Source organism: Chamaea fasciata, unplaced genomic scaffold (assembly GCF_029207755.1).
Source record: "Chamaea fasciata isolate MVZ Bird 193981 ecotype frontalis unplaced genomic scaffold, bChaFas1.0.hap1 SCAF_7, whole genome shotgun sequence".
In the NCBI taxonomy this organism is placed as follows: Eukaryota; Metazoa; Chordata; class Aves; order Passeriformes; family Sylviidae; genus Chamaea; species Chamaea fasciata.
In genome coordinates this window covers 17,997,593-18,017,656 of record NW_027094092.1, presented here as the reverse complement: position 1 = coordinate 18,017,656, position 20,064 = coordinate 17,997,593, and the positions used below count along the sequence as shown (strand labels likewise).

At 48.8% G+C, this 20,064-nt stretch overlaps 1 protein-coding gene across 2 annotated transcripts in view; it reads left to right on the top strand.

The window, feature by feature from the left end:
* Window positions 1-20,064, top strand: part of LOC136292293 (ras association domain-containing protein 7-like) — a 34,053-nt gene that overhangs the window by 2,584 nt on the left and 11,405 nt on the right. Inside the window, exon 1 of one of the 2 annotated variants that reach the window (XM_066187801.1) lies at window positions 13,959-14,049. The exons of the other annotated variant lie outside the window; for it this stretch is intronic. The gene's annotated coding sequence lies outside the window, so the exon portion shown is untranslated. Of the gene's footprint in view, window positions 1-13,958; window positions 14,050-20,064 lie in introns of those variants that run through there. 2 annotated transcript variants of the gene reach the window in all.

The following is a 20,064-nucleotide window of genomic DNA, read 5'->3' as shown; positions in this document are numbered from 1 at the left end:
ATGCTCTGCTTGAGGACACCTACAAGTGTTGTGAAAATAGGTTTTGAGGGAAGGAAAGACAGACATACTGACTGACTGACCCTCGGAAGGCCTGGTGTAGACCAAACCTCAGCTAGACACCAGAGAGGCCTGGTAACAGAGGGACCCTGGCAAAGCTCACTCACCAGAAAGCTTCAGCGTAAGCCCAGATTTCCTCCAGCGATGTTAGGTCCAAGCAATCCTGGTTCCTAGGACAGCAGACATCGTTAATAATGTTATTAAAGAGAGACAGTAATTTTACTTTTAATGAATGTGGGATCTACATGACTTGGTGCGGTCACTTGCTAGAGCCCCATTGGCCCTTGGGCAAGATTTCTCAAGTCCCAGCCATTTCCATGTATGTTTGGGCTCCTCAAGACATTACTCAGCCTGCGTGCATGTGGATTTGGTAGACCTGACCTGGCCCCAGTATTTGAGGCTGTCTCCAGTGCTGCTCCAGGCTCCCCAATGCCTGCGGTCTGCAGCCTTGGCACTTTGTGTTTGTTTGCCCTGAATACCCAGCAGTGGAGAAGCCAAAATTGCTTTGCCCTCCCTGCTCATGAAGCAGAGGGCTGGAGACTTGATCCCTGTAATTGCCAGCCTCTCCTACCCCAGAAAGGAATAATCCCCAAAGCAATGGTGACACTAGTCTTCTAATGCTTCTTGAGTCTTCATCAGCAGGTCCTGGAGGGCTTTGGGAAAGATGCTGTGAAAGATGCCTCACGTCTCTTTTAGGTCTGGGAGGGTTGAAGCAAAGCAAGGCGCAGAGCCTTGACACACACTGACAGGAGTAGAGCAAATGGCAGGTTTAGATAGGGGCAAAGGGACTGATAGAGCAAAGGGGCTGACAGTGGTGCTCTCACCCCAGGGAGGTGCTCCTTGGTGGGTCTGGGACCAAGAAAGCTCTGGTTAGGTGGGTCTTTATCTGCTAGAACCTTTTCATTTTGCCTTGTGATTAAAAGATAAAGATGGGGAGTGTGTCTCTTCTCTCTGTTAATGAACTTTCCTCTCCCTCTGCAGCAAGAGAGAAAGATTGCAGCAAGACAAGCTCCAGTACAAGATTCTTCCGCTGATGGGGAGAAAATGACTAGTTTGTGGACACAGAACCTCCCAGGAGAGGGGCTGTTCTTGGTGCACCAATGATTTAAGGGGCTTAGCAAGTCAGAAGTGCTGACAATAAAGCTGTGGCAGGGTTATCAATATATTAAGAATTATGGGCAATTGGACCAGGAATTTCCAGGTACAGGCTGATAGAAATGGAAGTGCTGGTTCAGATTGCTGAAGCTCCACTGACATGCCTGGAGCTACTCTACTGTTATGGCTAGTAGTGGTAATGGGAAAAGGAGTTTAAGCTGTTCTCACTCCACAGCCTGATCCAAGCACTCGCTGCTCCACCTTCTTCATTGACACACACATTTCTCCAACTGCTTGATGCAGAGGCATTGGTCTAGCAGGGAAAAAAAAAAAAAATCAAATATTTTCTCCCCTAGGGATTTTCCAGAGCTGGACAGTCCTTGATCCAGTCATACTCTCTTCACCAAGAGTAGTGCAGGCACAATGAAAAGGGGAGTCCAGGCTGTCAGTCCATCACTGCCTGCTTTAACCAGTCCAAAATACAGCTTGGATGAATGGAGGAATCCTTTCCCTTCTCTTGCATGTGGTGCTCTTAAGGGAAACATGTGCTGATCATGGGTTTACAAGCCACTGCCAGATGTTTGAAATTACATAGTATAATTGTTGGTGCAAGACCACTCAGTCTAGTGGGTGTGACCTAAAGGAAATCCCTTAAAACCTGCTCTCTGGTACCAAGATGAGCACCGGGCTTCACAATTACCAGGCTTGAACCTGAAGGTAGTGAGGTACCAGCAAAGATCAGAGCCTGAGATTCAGAGGCAGGAACTGCTGAGTGTTGATCCAGGATCTACTGCCGACTCTTTTTGCTCTGGGGCAAATTATTTAGCTTTCCTTTTCCCTGATCCTCTTCCGTCCCTGGTCCGAATCCTTTGTCACATGAGAGCTGGGAAGAAGCTTGCGAAACACCTGCTGAAGTGCTTTCAAGACAGAAAGCAGAATGCACAAATGGTAAGATGTATGGGCAATATAAACAAACCCAGCTATATGTTTCCCAGGCTAAATGAGGAAGGAGGAGGGGTTAACTGGTGGGTGGCACCCATGTCCTAATTACAAGGCTTGTCTCTGGATCCCTTTGGTGTGAAGCATCCTCTTGGCTGAAAAACAGCTGATATAGTCACACCTGAGCAGAGGTAAGAGAGGAAAAACTTGTCACACAAGTGAACCAGGGTGGGTGGAAATTTCCTTTGGGAGGAAGGGGGGGAGTGGTGGTACCAGCAGTGGGTTGGAGATGGCCTTCTGGACCACCTCTGGACCTACTGGTCCTGCTGTTCCTCCTCTTTCTTGTCTAGTGCATTTTTCCAGGTGGTTGCTATATGGCCTTGAGGGTCCTATGAGATCTAGGAAAGTCCTTCCTGTAGCTGCCATTAGACCCTTTTTAACCTCTCTGACATCTGATTCAGGGGGATTACTTCTGGAATTTTAGTAGTCTCTTTGTCCCACATCAATTTGCCAACTCAAAAAGCAGCACAGCCCCAAGGCTTAAGATTGAATAAGTACATTGTGAGTGTGCTTTACTTTCTGAACCTTTCCAGCATTTCAGGGTCACATCTCTAACATGTCTTTGCAACAGTGGGAGTTCAAACATGATGGTTCGTGTGTATGTGCTAAGAGAAGTGAGATATACATACAAACAGCTACTGTTGGGGAGACAAGAAACACAGCAGATGCCATGAGGGCTGACAGACCTTCCAAGCTTAGCCCCAGTCAGGTGTCTTGGACCTCTTCCGCAACACCTGTGGTTCCCTTCTTACAGCTGCTTTTTGCATTTCACTTATGCTTATGACCTTGCCTGAAATCTAGGTTATTCTTCCAAGTGTAGAACACTCTGAAGATCACCTGGAACAGGTTTGCAGGTCTGGCCCCTTGTTTTGGCCAAGGGATTTCTTCATGATCAGGGAACAAAACTTGATTTCTTCATTTGATCAGGGAAGATTTCTCCATGATCAGGGCTACAAATTTAGCAGCCTGGGACCAGGGAAAGCGATTGCAATTCACACCTCTGCCCTTGATGCTTTGTAGCTTGGGCAAAGATCAATTCAGCGAGGATCAGTTGCATGAGGACATGCAAGTGCCTGAAGATGCAGGTTGATATCTGTATGCTGTTTATTTTGCATTTAAGCTGCACCTGGGAGAGTTTTGTTTCATGTTTGGGAAATAGGAAGAAGTATTTTTTGTCCCTTCTCTCATTACTGTTCTCCAGCCTGAAAGCTGCTGGGGTAGATGTCCCCCTACATGTGCAAGTGCATGCTGCAGGCCCTGATCTCAGCTGGGGAGCTGTGATGAGCCACACTAAGCCAGCCCTGGAGCTGAGCAGCTGAGATGCTCTTTAAGCCCTGCAGAGCTGAATGTAGTGGAGGGTACATTTTTCCCCAATGAGCATTTGATTCCCACAGTACTCTGGGAAAAGGGACATGTCTGCACCACCTGGGTGTTCCTCCATTGCTTGCTAGGGCCGAGCAGCACCTGCTGACAACTGGTGCTTTGCCTTGGAAGCCCCTGAGGGCTGCTGAATGTATCTGCTGCCTGGTTTCTCCCTTAGTCTGCATGTAGCAGCCTGGGAGATTATTGCCCCCTCCCATCCAGCTTGCCAGACAGATGTTAGAGACTGTAATGGATAGATCTGCTCTCAGATTAAAAAGCAGTTTAAAACACATCCCCTGCCAGCTGTGGCCTTCTGCCCTGTTAGCTTTCAGGTGCTCTCTGGAAGAAATCTTTTTTTTTTTTTTTTTAAACTCAGCTCTATCCTTTCCTGCAGTCTTCTTGTGCTGTTCTCTGCCTGGCAAAGCCCCAGCAGCAGCCCCCAGGCAGCATGGCACGTGTAGTGGAAACGACTTTGGCTGACTGGGATGCTTTTGCAGGGAGTCCAGGTGCTGTACACAGTACAGTGGGGAGGAGAAGACGCCTCCGGAGGGAAGTTAGAGATCGTTTCCTCCTCTCCTTTTTCTCCTGAACCCAGCAATTCAGTGGTTGTGTCAGCATAACTTGATAGCATGGGGATAGAGAGAAGCTGCAGCCTCCACAGCACAAAGCAAAAGCCTCAGTTTCCTCTCAGTTGCCTGTTGCAGAAAATTCTGTCTCCTGGTGATAAAGGGAGAAAAGGAGCTGCATGGGGAGGATACCACAGGACAACTCCTTTAGGGGGAGAGTGGATGCTTTCTTCTCTGCATTGGACATTTGTATAACAACTTGTCCTGCCCTGATGTCTCTGCATGGACAATCTTGCCCTTAGCATGGGTTTTCCTGGTTTTCCCAGGCACCTTGAAAGCTAGTCATCCCCATGCTGCCTTTCCAGGACAGAGCCTGTAACGGCATGGGCTGTGGTGCAGGTCTCATTCCTTTCCTCAGTTTGCCATGCAACAGTGGCAGGATGTGCTGGTTGCTGCAGTCAGATTAAAGGCTGGTAAGCTGCCCTTTTGCTGAGGTAGATTTAAAGGTCTAAGGGCAGCAATGCCCAAAAAAATACCTCCTCTCTTTGTAGAAGGTGTGGGTGAGAAATTCTGTCTTGGTGCTGATGCTGTTGGGACAGGGATGCTGGGATGGCAGCTTCAGTGGGTGATGGCTCTGCCTGCATTAGTCATGGTGGTGTAGAGGGAAACCTGTAACATAAAAATATAAATTATATGTGTTCAATAGATAGATAAACATTACTTCTACCAGGACTGTAAATCAGGCCTATCTCCCCACCTCCTCCCAGATTTTACCAGCCTAATCTGGAATTTTCTGTGCAATATTTATTTTTCATTACTAAGTCTTGAAGGAATTGCATTTTCAAGCAGCCAGTGACTTATTTTTTTAAAAAACTTTATTTTCCCCTGAAGTCAGCTCAGAGCACCTGTCTCTTGGAAAACCAGGCCCCTTTAAGATGTCTCAGGCTGCTTTGAATCACTAATTGCTTCTGAATAGGCAGGCCAAATGTTTTATCACTTCAAACTCCCATAGCAATGCAAATCTATACAGCTGAGAAGCCTCTTTCCATGCATGGGGGTGATGGGTAAAGATAAGGATTAAAAATAGAAACAAATTCAGCCCGGGGGTCCTCTTTGTTCCTCCCTGCCCTCGGTGGGGTTGCCAGGGCTACATTTGTTCCCCTGCATCGTTTTTGGATGAGATCCAGTGCCCCTTGAATGCAAAGTTGAGAGGTACAGTGGCGGGAGAGGGCTGGATGAGGTCCTAGGTACATACATATTTCATTGCCCATGCCAGGCTCTGTATTGTTTTCTCTCTCTGGTTTCACAAAGGTGGTGTTTTCTAAAACTCTCACTTGTTGAGGGCGACACAGTCCAGGCTTCATCGTGTCTAAGGTTTCTGGCTTTTCAGTTGTTTCTCACTCTGAATGGCAGCCAGGCATATTTCCCATGCCTGAGGGGAAAAGGGGGATGCTTGGTAGGACAACAGGACTCACCAGAGTGCTATTTGGAGGGGACTACATGTGCTGTGACATGTCGCCCTCGGGGTTGCTGTGTGTGTGTTTTGGGCTCAGCTGGCTCACACACTCTGCAGAAGATAAGCAGCACTTTGCAAAGCCTCACTGGTACAGGGCTGGCCTGACTTCTTTAAGTAACTCACAGCCTGAAGGCAAATATTGACTACTAAGAGGTGGAAAATCTCGGTGAGCAAGGGCAGTCTAAATCCTCCTTTTTGCTTAGGTCACCTGTTATTAGAGCTGCCTGCCATGTGCTGAGTACGGCTGTGCTCAAAAATTGCCAGGAGCTCAGCATTATGGAAGCAAAAGCCAGTTTACTGACTTCCCAATAGAAAGGAAGATACATGCTGAATGTGCATCTGTTGGATGATATTTTTGTTTCAGGCATGCCACGAACATACAAATGGAAAAGCAACTTTGCATGATTTATGTAGTTACTAGGAAAACCTGAGTTAAGTGATACTTTGTAGAGTATTGGGCACTATTTATTCTTAGCAGAGAAGGTTATGAAATCTATTTTCTATTTATCTCCCCAAATGAATTCCAGTTGACATTACCTATCCTACTTGAGTACTCTGGACATGGAGAGCAGATAAATATCCTGACAAATAACATCTTCATGTAAAATCAATAGCTAATAAGAGATCAGTCCCTTGAAGATGATAGCAATTTATCTTTAAAATTAAAATAAAGACTGCAACATTTTGTCAAAGAGGAAAACAAAAGAAATCTCTGTTGTTCTTTGTTTAGGTATTCTTTGTGCATTTCAGGTGCATATAGGACCCAGTTAGGACTTGATCAACTAAGGATTATTATTGTTATCTTCATTGTACTTTTAAAAGAGACAGCTGCTTTCCCACCAGACTGGGATTTCCAGGGAGGCACAGAGGAACTGGAATGATTTTAGGCCTTCAATCCTGCTCTCCAAAGACCTTTAACTCAACAGGACTGAATCTCAGGCTTAAATCCTGCAGGGGTTTAAGTCTTCAGTGTTTGGTTCCAGCCCAGGGGTAATTATCTTACTGAACTAGGGTCTTCATACATAACCCTGGTCTTCCTGGCAGGGAGAAAAAAATTAACAGGAAATGTTTTTAGTATAAAAAGGACAATTAGAAACTGGAAAGCTTGCTTGTACTTTATGAGCTTATGTGTAGAAGTGGCCTTGGATGTCCAAGTCAGTATCAAAAGCAATCCAGGCTTGGGACTCTCCTTATTTCTGCTCAAGGTCCCCACTTGGTTACCAGCAAGGCCCAGAGTTGGTGTAAGACTCTGTTCTGACACCTGGCACCAGCAGAGTGAGGTGTGGGAGAGAACCTCCAGTGCTGGTGGTGTGAGAGGGCTGTGAGGCTGAGGATGTGGGGCTGGCTGTGTAATAGGGGGATTCTGAGAGCACAACCTGGCAGGTGGCTTTTGAGGCATGGTGTTGGAAAAACAATTAGGGGGCAATGGGAATGGCACAGGTAGAGAGCAGGAAAAGGTGTCCTAAAGGGTGGAAGCTGTGCCAGGCTCAGGTGTCCTTCCAGCTCGAAACTGGGAACCCAGGCAGGGAAGGAGGGGGGAAAGCTGGAGCAAGAACCAGAAAAACCTGCTCACACCAGCTGGGGATTCACATTACTCACACTGTTTTAAAACAGGTCAGGTTCGCTTTGGTTTCCTATCAAAGATGGCCAAACTGCCTGAGGACTGTTCTCAGCTCAGCTTAGAGCAGTTCCCGTGTGCCTGCTCACTGTGTCACTGCCTCTCTGCCCTCCTACCAGTGCAAGGCCTTTGCTGGGATTTAAGCCTTTCTAAGCAAAGGCTGGGCTAGAGGCATGCACAAAGACGTTTCCCAGCTCACCTGAGGGGTGGCAACTGTGAGTGGTGGGATCACATCTAGGCGCTCTCACCTCCTGATCTGCCACAAGCTTTGGAGCTCACACAGCAGGTTTGCTGCTTGAAGCTGGATGGGAGACTGTGTCTGGGGACGGTTCTCATTGCAGAGGAGAGTAATCTGCCTGCTGCAGATGCTATCAGAGCCTAGAAACTCATGGCAGTGGTGTGAGCTGTCCGGCTGCAGGTCTCATCCACATGCACCAAGGTCAGCCTTGCGTGGTTTATCCAGTCATTATAGTCAACTTCAACTGGATATGAGTACCAAAGATGAAACCACGTTTTTGTTGGGAAGAAGGAGGAGAAAAGGAGTGAACAAAGTTAGAAATCAGATTGTCAGAGGTTAATGGCTGTGTCTGCTTATTAGGCAGCAATAACAGTAATTTACCTTTGAATGCAATAATTCATCATAATGCTTCCCACCTACCTCATGAACCCTTGCTGCTTATCTCACCCCTCTTGTTCAGGGATCTGAAAGCATTTCATAAACATTAATTAATTGTTCCTCCACACCCCTGGAAGCAAAGTAAACATTATCCGAATTTTGCAGCTCGAGAAGCTGAGCTCACCTAAAGAGACAATAACTGAGCAGGGGTCAGGAGCCCAGAGCGTAGGCAGGTATCCCAGTTTTGACCAGAAGCATCCTTCTGCAAACAGCTCTGCAACATGGGCACTGGGGGCATCATCCAGGGTAGTTCAGTACTTCATCCATGCACGTTCCTGTGCTTGCCGTTTTCAGATGATAGGAGAGGTGTAAAAAGGGTGAGTGTTATTCCTGCCTTGGAGAAGTCTCCCATTCACCACCATCTCATCACCTTCAAGCCTCCACCACAGGGACCAGGCACCTGCCAGTGTGTGAAGCACTGCCATTATTCACAGTAGGACTCTCCCTTGCTTTAATGACTAGGTTAATGACCCTAATCTGTCGGTGTGAATGTGGTTAATCCCACAGCTCTAGGGACGAGTAGTTCGGAGATGTTTCCTCTCCTGCCTTCTCTCACCTCTCTTTGCATCCTAACCTAATGCTTCAGCACTGAGATGGGCTGGTGAGACCTGTGCTAAAGCAGAAGGCACTGCCCCTCTCCTGGCTTGAAAATGGGGCTGCTGTGAGTAAACATCCAGGATTACAACAGTTACAAATCAGGCCACCTCTCTCCAATGTCTCAGCTAAGGGATGTGACATGTGAGTGACACCCTGAAACAAGATGCTTGACGTTAAACCTGTGCTCAAGTGCCTTGATGGATGTCGGCCCTTGAGGAAGAGGAAACCTGTCACCCTGGATGTGCTGACAAATATGTAAATTGAGGGGAGGATATGCCCAGCAAATAATGAGCCTTGGCAGTGGAGGGGCGAATGAGACACCAAAGGTCCATGCCAGGCCAGCCTGTTGGGAAGGGGAATTTTTTCTTCCCCTGAAACCAGCCGTTGACTTTTGGAAGTCAAATGGGTTGCAGCATCAGTGCAGGAGGAGGTTCATGTTTCATAGACAGGCCATGGTGGATTAAATGTAAATGAATCTGCAGTGTGATGGACAAATGGGATCAGTGCCGGGAACCCCAGCTCCTGGTGGGGGATGGATTAGTAATGGGTACTGGTGCGTTTGCACGCAGGGAGGGAGTGAATGGCAAGGCAGGGAGGTTTCCAGCACTGCCCTGCCTGTAGCACTGAATGAAAGAGACATCTCCGCGCTCAAAGAAGAGAGGTCAAGCCTAGATAAACACCAGCTTGGTCCGCCATCAGAGAATCATTGAGGCATGAAGAAAAACTTTAACAGCTGCAATGCTGCTTTTGAACCTCCTAGTAAAAGGGAGGGTCAGGAGGTCAAAACTTTCAATGCCTCTGGGAAGAAGAGGACTTTTCCCCACAAGCCTTTGAAAAACCGAACTAAATTAGCATGACCACACTGCTAAATGCTTGGGAAACCCGAACGGCTCAGGTCACAGGCTAGCCGAGCAGCAGAATGGCAAAGAGCTGTTGCATTCCCATACTCAACAGCCATAATTAATGAGGCTATTTCCTAGGCGAAAAGCAGGTCTTCTGCCCAGCACCTGGACGGGAAACAAAACCTTGCGGGATGTGCCCTGGGCATCTTTTGTTCTCCTCATACTGTTGTCTTTTCCCCTTTCTGTTTCTCCCATCCATTTTCTCTCTCTCACTTCCATCCACCATTGTTTCAGCTGTTCTTTCCTCCCCTGCTCCCAATGTCACACAGCTAACTTGCTATTTGAAATGGTGAATGGCAATGAAGTTGTAATGATCCAGCCATGCTCTCCCCCGGGGGTTGCTGAGTGGGAATGCAACTGAAATCCAACCAAACCAAATCGCTTTTTTATCCCCCCTTATTCTTTATTGCAAAAGGGAGATATGAGAGCCCTCCTTCTCATTTTGAGTTATTCACTTCCACTTTAAAAGTAGAATTTTCTTGTTTGGACCTTTTGCAAAACTCATTCTAGCAAAGACCAGACAATGCCGACTTCTGGAGGATGTAGAGACCTGGAATTTTTGGCTCTGACTCTATCGTGGGGTTTGTATTCATCTTGCACCGTGAGTGTGCTGGGCACCACTTTTCACGAGACCCTTTGCAGGTGTCCCTTCATGGCTCCCACCAGCAGAGGTGTGAAAAGCAGAGAGAGACGTGCAGACCTTGCAGCGGCCGTCAATGCTTTTGGGAAAGGGCTGTGTGCCTACACAGGGCAATCCAAAGACATCAGACCAGTGTAGCCAAAAAGTTTACTGGTTTGGACTGCAATCCTGCAGGCTGCTGGTGAGCATCCCCATTCCTTGCAGCCACAAAAGACAAGTGCTCAGCAACTTTTCCAGGCTTGCTGCAGAAGTGGAAGGAATACTGCCTTGAATAAAGCAGGAGGACAGGAAATACATCACACTTCAGAGGCCAGAAGGCCTGCCCTTGAAGGAGAACAGCTCATCACTCATCTACCCACCAGACCAAGGTCTCTCCTTCCTGCAAGGCCTAGCCCAAGCAGGGTTGTGGGTGGAAATGAGGGGGTACAGTCTGTAGTACCCTGGCAGTCAGCTGCAGGGCTCTGCAGTGCCAAGCCCCAATTTGGCTTTCCTGTGATGCTGCAGGATCTTTTCTTTCTCATGTCTCTTGTTGTCCTAGAAACAGAGGAAAAAATTCTTCCAGAGAAGCCCTTTTATTACACTTGAGGCAGCATCTTCTGTCTCTCACCAAAATGGTGTATGGTCACAAAATAAAACCCTTGTCAGAAAATATATGGTGAGTTCAAAATCTTCCCAAGAAACCTGGAAAAACTTAATACCCTCTAAACTATCCAAAAGCCCTAAGAGTACTGAAAGGGTCAATGGGCACTTTGTTACACTGCTACAAATGTGTTGGGTAACAGAAAACAGTACTCTTGTGTGAGTGTGTGTGTACATGTGTGTGTGTGTATATAAAAGTATTTTAATAGATGTAATTGTGTGTATTATTTATACATATTGTTGGGAGAGAGACAGGTCCTCACCTCTAGCTTTGGATTACAGCTTTTGAGGTAGAGGGTGTCTGCTGGATGAGAAAGTCAACATGCTGTATGATACTGGCCGCTTTTCTCTCCTGGTGCCAGGGCTTTCCTGGAAATGCTGGGATTTGAGGGCAATTGTCTTTATTTGAGAGGGAAGTTCATCTCCTGGGGAAACCATGACCTCCTGTGTGCCCACCCGGGCAACGGATGCACTGGGTAATTTCTCTGAGGCACATGAAATGTCGTAGCTGTGTCAGGAAAGAATAGTGACTGACAAATTTTCTGAGGCTTGCAGGATCTGGAGGCACATCCCCAAGGCCTCAAGGAGTCCATGTCAAGGGGAGAAGGAGAGGAAAGCAGGCAGGAAGGTTTGACAACCATGATGCTGACCATATCCAGCTTCTGTGGGGAGCAGGGAATATGGGGCACCTCTGAAAATCTGGCTTCCCACTCTTTCCTTTTAGAAATGGGCCTGAAAAAGAAACTTTACTTTTCCTTCCCAACAACAGCTCAGAGGGTTTTGGGTTTGTGCCAAAAGCCAAAACGCAACAGCTCTGCAGATTCTGGTGCCTCAAATATCCATTTTCCCCTTGTGCCCCACGCTGACCATGGACTGTAGCATGGACTAGCACTGCTGGGCTTGGGTGGCTGTCCCAGGGAAGATGTGCTCTGCTAAGAGAGGCTATAGCTGGTAACCTGCTGCTCAGGTTTGTACTCGGGAGGGGGGGGTTGTGCAAACATATTCTGTATCTTAAGAAGCCTCAGAACCAGGATACTTCTTGTGCTCCTGAGCACAGCAGTGAGACAGCATCATCTTCTTTGGGGAAAGTCAGATTGGATTACTATCTCATCTGCTGCTGGAGAGACCAAAGGACCTGCTTGGTTATGATTCAACAGCTCAGGATGCTGAGACAGCATTGCTCCCCTCCCTAAAGCAGCCTGGCTGCTCAGTGTGCAATGAGGACATGACTTTTCAAAACTCTAAGATACACCTGTAGAAAACCCAGCAAGGAGCCAGTGGGCACAAACCCAGAAATCACCTCAGTCATTGTTCCTGGTCAGTCCTCAGCATCACAGGAGCTTTAAGAATAAATCTGAAGGTGGGCTGAGATAGAGATTTGGCTGGAGAAGATGGTCCATGAGCCAGTCTGGAAAAGCTCACTGGTGTGAAACTGTACGTTGGACATTTTTATCCATCTCAGTTGATGGAAGGTGTGGAGAACTTTTCATACAGTGAGGAATCAAGGGATCATGCAGACATTCGGGTCAGGGTTTGTTTATTTTTCACAGTAACAATTTTACAAGTGAAAAGAGATTTCCAATCTTTATACAACCTGCTAAAGGTAGAAAGATTTAAAATTCAAAATCGTTTTCTTAAAAGAAAGGCAACCATCCTTGCTAGTGGCAAATGAACCTCTGCTCAGCTTGCGTCTGATTGGGATCTCAGAAGAGTATCCAACCTATTAAATAAGATATGTATCTCCTGAGAACAGCCTTTGTTGTTTTCTTTTATAGATCTTTGTTCCTCCTGTGCTGTAAGGTCTCCAGGGCATGGCCTGTGTTACGGAGTGCCAGATGTACTATCTGATTTTAGGAGATCATAATTATGAGGAATATGTCAGAACAACAGAAAACTTCATTTTAAAACCCAATTAAAGCTGCTGAGTGACAGCTATGGACTTGTGTGTTGCATCACCTCCTAATCCCAGCAGCTTCCATGTAGAGAAGGGAGTTGTTAAAGGTGTCATAAACCTTAGATAAAGATATCATAAGGCCCACAAGAGATGGGGATTTTTCTGACCATAAGTTAAAATTAGCACACATTTTGTGGCGGAGCAGCAAACCTGAGATCTGTTTTGGAGCAGTCACCTTGGGATCCAGGGTCTGATGGGTGGTTTATCCTTTTGTGTGAGTAGCAGGACATTTTACAAGACATTCTGTGTAAAGAAATATAAAGGTGACTGTGTATCTGGCACTGGGGTTGCACCAGCACAGGCCTTGCTGGAGCACCATCACCAGTAGAGACCTCGAGGATGGGATGCTGATGCCATCACAGCCATCCCCATTGCTTGGGGGGCCATGGAGGAAGGACATTGGCATGCAGGGTGGGGGGAGCTTTCAGGTGGGTATTTTGAGAGTTAGGATGGGAAAAGCTGACGGAGGGAGGAGGTGAGAAATTTCCAAAGCCTCCAGCATAGCAGCAGACACCTGCTTCTTCCAAAACCAGCCGAACCTGTCTCGCTGCCGTCATCTCTGCGGTTTTAGGGCGTTCTAAGCCCCCAGCCGGCTGAAGGGCACGGGGCTCGAGGGCTGCACCCTCCTCGTGCACCAGGCCAAGCTCTTCCTCTCCAATAAGGGGCTGTTTTCTCTGCTCTACTCAGGGACCTGCTGGGGCAGGTGGAGGTCTGGCCCCTGCTGTCGGACAGGCTGAGCACTTCCAGGCAGGAGCGAGCCCGCCCATAAGGCCCCACTGAGCTGGGAGTCAGGGGTAGGGAAGTACAGCGTGGTTTTGTTTGTTTGTTTTTAGGGAGAGGAGATTTTAAGTCCTCTTTTAAAAAAAACATGATAACGTTTTCAGATTTTCTTTTAAGATAATTTAATAACCTTTTTAATAAAAGGTGAATTCAATACTTTTTGAAAGTTTTTTTTAGAGTTTTATTTTTATTGGAGAGTTTAAGACTTTAGGGGGGAAATGTAGAATTTATGAGTTCTTAAAAAAAAAACCAAAACGGAGAATTTAAGACTGTTTTAAAAGGAGAGGTTTAATCTATCGGTTTTTTAGAGAGGTTTTATGACTTTTTTTAAAGAGAATTTAAGGTTGTTGGGGGAGGTTTTAAAAGAAGAATTTCAGACTTTTTTTAAGGAGAATTTCAGGCTTTTTTTTTAAACATCGGAGGTGACGCGGGGGAGTTTGGTGTGTGGGGCGGGGCTCACCTGGCGAGGGCGGCGCTCACCTGGCGGGGCGGGGCCGGCGGGCGGGGCGCGGAGGGCGGGGCGGAGGTCGGCGGGGCTCCGCGCTGCGGAGCGGAGGGAGCGGAGCGGGGCGGTCGCTGCCGCCGCCGCCGCCGCCCAGGAGAGGAACCGGAGCCGCAGCTGCGCTGCCGTGGCCGGGCCGGCGGCAGGTGAGTGCGCACGGGCGCGGCGGGGCCGGGCCGGGCCTCCCGGGCAATGGCAGCCGCTGCTTTGCAGCCCCGGGCGCGGCCCTGCCCTGCCGCAGCCCGGCCGGTACCGCCGGGAGCGGCTCCGAGCAGGGGGGCTGCGGCTGAGGCGGGGCCGCTGGCCCCGGGTGTCCGCGGAGAGAGCCGTCCCCGGAGCAGCCGGCGCCTAGCCCGCCTGGCGGAGCCCATCGGGGCGGGGGACAGCCCACGGGGCTGCAAAGTGGGGCAGGGGCGACGAGCCGCTGGCTTGGGGCAGGGCGCCGCAGAGACCCCGGATCCCGTAAGGAGAGCCCGGGCTGGGGTGACTTGGGAGCGGCGTTCTGCACCGGCGAGACCCCGCGCCCCGCCGCCTCCTGCCCCGTGCCGCCCCTGTCGTGTCCCGGTCGGTCGAGCACCGGGTGGCTTCGCCTCCCACCTGCCCGAGGCACTCCCCGCAGCTCCGGCCACCAGTGCCGTGCCCCGCTGGCAGCAGCGGCCCCGCGGCCCCGCCGGCGCGGCAAACGCTGTCCAGAGCCGCCAGCGGAGGAGCCCAGGCGGCGTGGGGGTCTCAGCTGCCCGTGCCAGGAACCTCCTCCCCTCGCATCCGTGGGGCGAAACCGCCCGTCCTTTCTCCCTTCAGAGACGTCTCCGTGTCCCTGAGGAGAGGGGTTAAATTCCTCGATAAGAGCCAGGCTCCAGCCGCATACTTCTGATGCCTTCCGTGAACTCTGCCGGCAGGTTGGCAGGTTGTTTCGTAACTCCAATTCTGGCCTGCTGCGGGGAGGAGGAGCGGGGGGACGGGACGCCAAACTCCTCTCCTGTTGGTTTTTTTTTTTTTTTCTCTGCCCTGCAACAGCACTTTATAAGTGCAAGTTAAAAACCCAAACGTGGGTTCAAGGCTATTGTACAGAAGAAAGGGTCACAGCCATGCACCTCTCACTCCCAGTGGCTGCCTCAGGCACAGCCCATGGCACTCCCCTTGGAATGGCTGATTTCAGGAGAAATTAGGCAGAAACGGGTGAGAAATGGTCGAAGGAGGAGAGGCGGGAGCTTCGGCTGCTCCTCGCCGTGAGCCGGGGCCAGCTCTCCGGGATGCCGGTGCTCACGGCGCGCTGGCGGGCCCGGGCCCCGTGCTCTGCCGGGACTTGCCGGGCAGGCACCGGGCCCCGGGAGCGTGTGGGAGCACGAATGCCAGAGCTCCGCTGTCAATGCTGGGGCCCTGGCGCCTGCCGGAATGGGGCAGCGGTGCTGCACACACACCTGTCAGCTCACCTCTAGGGACAGCTCTGTGATGAGCTGCGCTCCTCGTGAGGAGGAATTGCAGCTCTTCTTATGGAGAGCAGAGCAAACCATGAGCACATGCTGTATCTGCAGTGGGTAGGAGTGGGAAGCGTTTTCCGAACGCAGCTTGTTTTCCTTATCAGGCAGTGCCGGTGGTGTCTTCTCAGGAAGGGGCTGTGGGGAAGGGGGGATGTTCTTACCTTCTGTTGGTACCGTTGGAATGCCAGGAATCCTCCCACATCCCAGTTATCTACTGGGGGAGCCTGAGCACAGTGCCTGGACTACCTCTTCAGCGTATCTCTGCTGGCTTCCCCATGCCCTGTTGAAAGAAATGGCATGGAAGTCCAGAAGCTGCCACAAATGCACACGTCTTCCTGAACCCCTTCTTCCACCATGTCGCACAAAGTTGTGAGGCCAGGGAGTGCTGCTTGCAGCACCTGTGGATGCCCAGCACTCACAGCATTGAGCACTGCAGTTCCCAGGATCCTGCACTATTTCCTAGCAAGGGCTTGCCAGTTGCTCTAAAACATAAAACTCTTTGCAAATGAGCGTGAGAGGGACATGGAAATTAGTTTTACCCAGGTCTTAAAGAGGCAGACACGAGCAATAATTTTGGCAACACGTTTGTGTTGTCCACCTCCAGAGTGGAGATGTGCCCTCTCATTGTCTTCCCTGTTGCCACGTGCTGCAGGGAAATATTGCTTGAGTGCATCTGCATGGTCCACACTGGTTCATCCCTTCCAAGTTTTTCAGCATCTCTCTGTCCTGTCTTGTTCGTGTCATCTTCTATAGGAAAAACTTCCAGTGGTGGCTCAGTATTGACCTATGCCCATGTTCTGTTGTTTCTCCATGTGCTGGGGAGGGAATGCTTTGGGACCAATTCCAGACAAAGAGTTAATCCTTCCTGGCTGGGAGGCAGTGATGTGTGTGCCAAGGATTCAGAGCAGAGTGTTTTCTGGAGTCATGGGAGGTTTTGTGCTGTGGTGATCTAGGGAGAAATCCAGGTGCTGTTTGACAGTGGGTTGCTTTGTGCCCAAGTTTAAATAAAGGTGTGAGGGACACTTTAAGGATCAGTTCTGTGTGTATGCATTGTTTTCAAGAGCATCTTTTTAAAGGATGTTCTTTAATCTGTCCCAACTTGTCTATGGCCTTGTAAACCTGTGTATTCAAATTAATGCTTAACCATGGCTGCTTAAAACTGAAGGTTTTTAACAGAATCCTGTTGTTGTAAAGGATTGCTAGCATTTTTAAGTCCTTCCATTTTTCAGATGCCAAGTTCAGGAGCTCCTAAAAGCAGCTGATAATCTGTCTTTTTGTGGGCTGGAGTCAGCACTTTCTTGAGGGTTGGGGTGCTTCCAGCTGCCCCAGGCTAGTCATCTAGAATAGCTTGTTGCTTTAAAAAGAAAAGAAAGGAGGAGGGCACAAGGGGAAATAACCTGAAACACTTCTTAACCAAACACCTAGGTGGAAACTTCAGGACAACTGAGCCATGAAGGCTTCTTTCGCTGCTACTTCCTAACCCTGCTACAGCACACAGAATCTGCTGGAGCTCTTCATCTCTGGACCCTCATGCTCATCCTTCCTCTGTCCCCTCAGGTGCCTCGTGCATGACAGTGGAATGTCACAGTGCTCTCAACAGCCCTTTGGGGTCCAGAGCCTCCCATGGATGTCCTCTGTGGGGTTAGACCTAGCACTGAGCCCCTGAGCACAGCAGGGACTTTGGAGGCACCTAGAGCATCCTGCAGGAGAGTAGCTGTGTTGGCAGAGAAGCCCAGTGAGTGGCAGTCTCCCCTTTGCTCCCTGTTATTCCTGCCAGCCTGGGTAAACCATTGGCATCCAGATGATGTTGTGAAGCTGTCTGACAGGGAGAGCACTTGTTGGGTTCTTGCTGGTTTAATGATTCCTGCTGTGAACATTGCTTTCCCCAGGAAATGTGAGTGTGCAGCAGGGAGCTGGTCTCTGCCTCTGGATGCTTGCCTGAGGCAGCTGGTGGTGTGCAGTAGGTTGAATAAACACCACAGGCATCTCTAGATAAGAATAAAGATGGGTTGTGTTGGTTTTTTTGGAGGCTTTGTGGTTGCTGTTTTCACTTGCCAGTTTTTATTTTCTTTTCCAAGTTCTGGCAATGTTTGGAGGCGTCAGCACTCCTTTCTGCTAGGAGCCAAACATACTTGCAGTGTGAATGCTGGGTGGACCTCTTTGCATGTTGTGATCAGTGCTGGCTGGTTCCTGCAGCAACAAGCACACACACACACACTTCTCTGAGGAACAGCTTAATTGTCAGAAAGCATCTCATGGTCTCCATGGGCTCTTTACCAGTATGTCCAGGTCTTTGATGGTTTGTGCCTGTAGAAAGTTAGGTGTTTCCCAGGCTTGCTCTGAGGTCATCTCTCCTTCCTCTTCTCCCTGCCCTGATTCCTCTGGGATGGGACTTTCTCAGGGCAGCTTGTCAAGTCCTTGGGGTCCCATCCCAAAGGAGTGGCTCTGCGGCGCTTTCCCAGGGCTAACCCAGCCTGGGCACAAGGCCTGTACCACATCATGCGTGATCCAAGGTACTCTCACTTGTCCACCATCAGTGGGGAAAAAAAGCTGTGTCTGTGTCTGCATAGGTGCATAAAGGATTCCTGTAGCTGTTTGAGTGTTTTTGTTGGTTTTTTTAAAGACCTTTTCTATTGCTCTTTCTAGTCTTTTAAAAATCCTGCAAACTCAGCATCATATGTTGGAAAAGGACATTTGCTTTCCCATTCTGGAAGGGAAGCATCACTGGGACCCAGGAGTGGAGGTGCTAGAAACATGGCTTTGAATCTTTGAGATGCTTCATGCTGAAGACTAGGTGTCCCTCAAAACTCCTTCTCAAGTATTTTTTTTTTTTTGAGTGCTTTAATGCAGTTTGAGGATTGCCTAGGCTGAGACATTGGATTTGGTATTGTCCTCTTTGAATTCATTTGGCTTTTTAATGACCAGCTTGGAGTATAAAAAAGTTGGGCTAGGAAGTTCAAAAGTAGGTATTTCCCCAAAGCAACCCCATGTGAGCATTAGCTGCATGAGGATTAAGCACGTAAATACTTCAGAAGAAACAATGTATTTTTATTGAGTCTCCCACTCTGTGCAGGCAGGAGCACTGGCCCAGTCCACAGCACACGTTCCTGTCCCATTTCGGTCCTTCAGGTATCATTAAGTGCTGGACCTGTGTATGGAGTAGGAGATAAAGCCCTTCACTGGCATTAAAAGCCCTTCAGCCAGAAGTCCAGCATGGCATTTTGGGGGATTAGAGTTGGTCATGCAGCCATGATTTCCATCACTTATTGTAGGACTGTGATTTGTACCCCTGGATGGATGTCCCAGATGCACTTGCCTCTCCAGAGATATACCGTGATTTTACTGCTTTAAAGAGCTTATTGTCTCTGGGTGGGCAGTGACTGATAGCACCTCCACCTAATTAGTCATGTGCCAGGTAGTGTGAAAGCAGAGACTTCTAAAACACCCAAGGGTCTTATCAAAGGTTTCAGCCAGGATTCATTCTGAGTCTCTTGTTTATTTGTCTTTGTGTCTGAGCATGTGAGACAAAGGAGCCTGTTCAGCTCTCTGCAAAGGGTCATTAAAGTTCTTTTTAATCCTACAAAGTTATAAATAAATATCCATGACAGCATGTTCATTTGTGCATCCTCTCCTCTGCACATCCAGCAGTGTGTCCTTGACATGTGGCTGCTTTCTGAAGCAGGGTAGGAAACTGCAAGTTATTCTGGAAATGGAGAATAAAATCTGGAAGGTTTATCCCTGGTTGTGCATTTGCTAATTTGTTAATTACCCTCTCCTGTAGGAGGAGAATTGGAATGGAAAGAGGATTACTGATGGCTGACACCAGCACTTCTAAAGGGGGCTGGAAGGCAGGTTGGAGGGACAATATTTTTAGGTCATTTGGGTTTTTTTATGTCCTTGGTCCTACTTGTAGGACAGCTGCAGAGCCTGAATTTTCCTGTAATCCTGTGGGGATGAAATTCTTTATTAATTTGACAGGAGACAGGGAGAATGTCCGTCTCTGCTTGCATTATAGGTGGTCAAGGCTCATCTCATCCTCTGGGCCAGACTGGGCGAGCATCTCAAGGCAGCTGCGCTTTGAGGGTCCTTTCTGGCTCTTCTGGAGGCATTGGGAGAGAGACCTCATTGCTTGGGTTTTCCCCATTTTGGCCTTGCCCTTGAAGGTGGGAGGGGAATGGAAGTTCTCTTTGGCTGGGGAGGTGAATTTCCAAGGCTTGAGCAGGCTCATACCTCTCAAGATTCTTCCTGTGTTCTGTTTGGTGAGAAACACAAGCTGTGTTCTGAACTGGGGAATGGACTGTGTGTAATACCAGGGGAATGTTCCCAAATTACATCGTGCTTTCACTGATGACTGATTGCTGTGGAAGATGAACACAGCAGAAATTCTGGACCTGCTGGCATATGAGTGCCATGCTTGTGTTTATGTGGATGCTTTGGCAAATACCCCTCAGAGCTTGCCTTTTAGGAACTGGACTGTGAGTCATCCCCTAAAGATGATGAACCTAATCTAGATCAGCCTAGAGCCCCAAGATAGCCAGAAATAGTCTTGCCCCTGCACTGGAGGCAAAGCTAGGTCCATCCTGGGCATTTGGATGCACTCAATTGCACAAGAAATAAAAGAGCATGGCAGTGCAAAAGCCTTTTGTCTTTCCCCTCTAATCTACACTCTATTGCTAATTT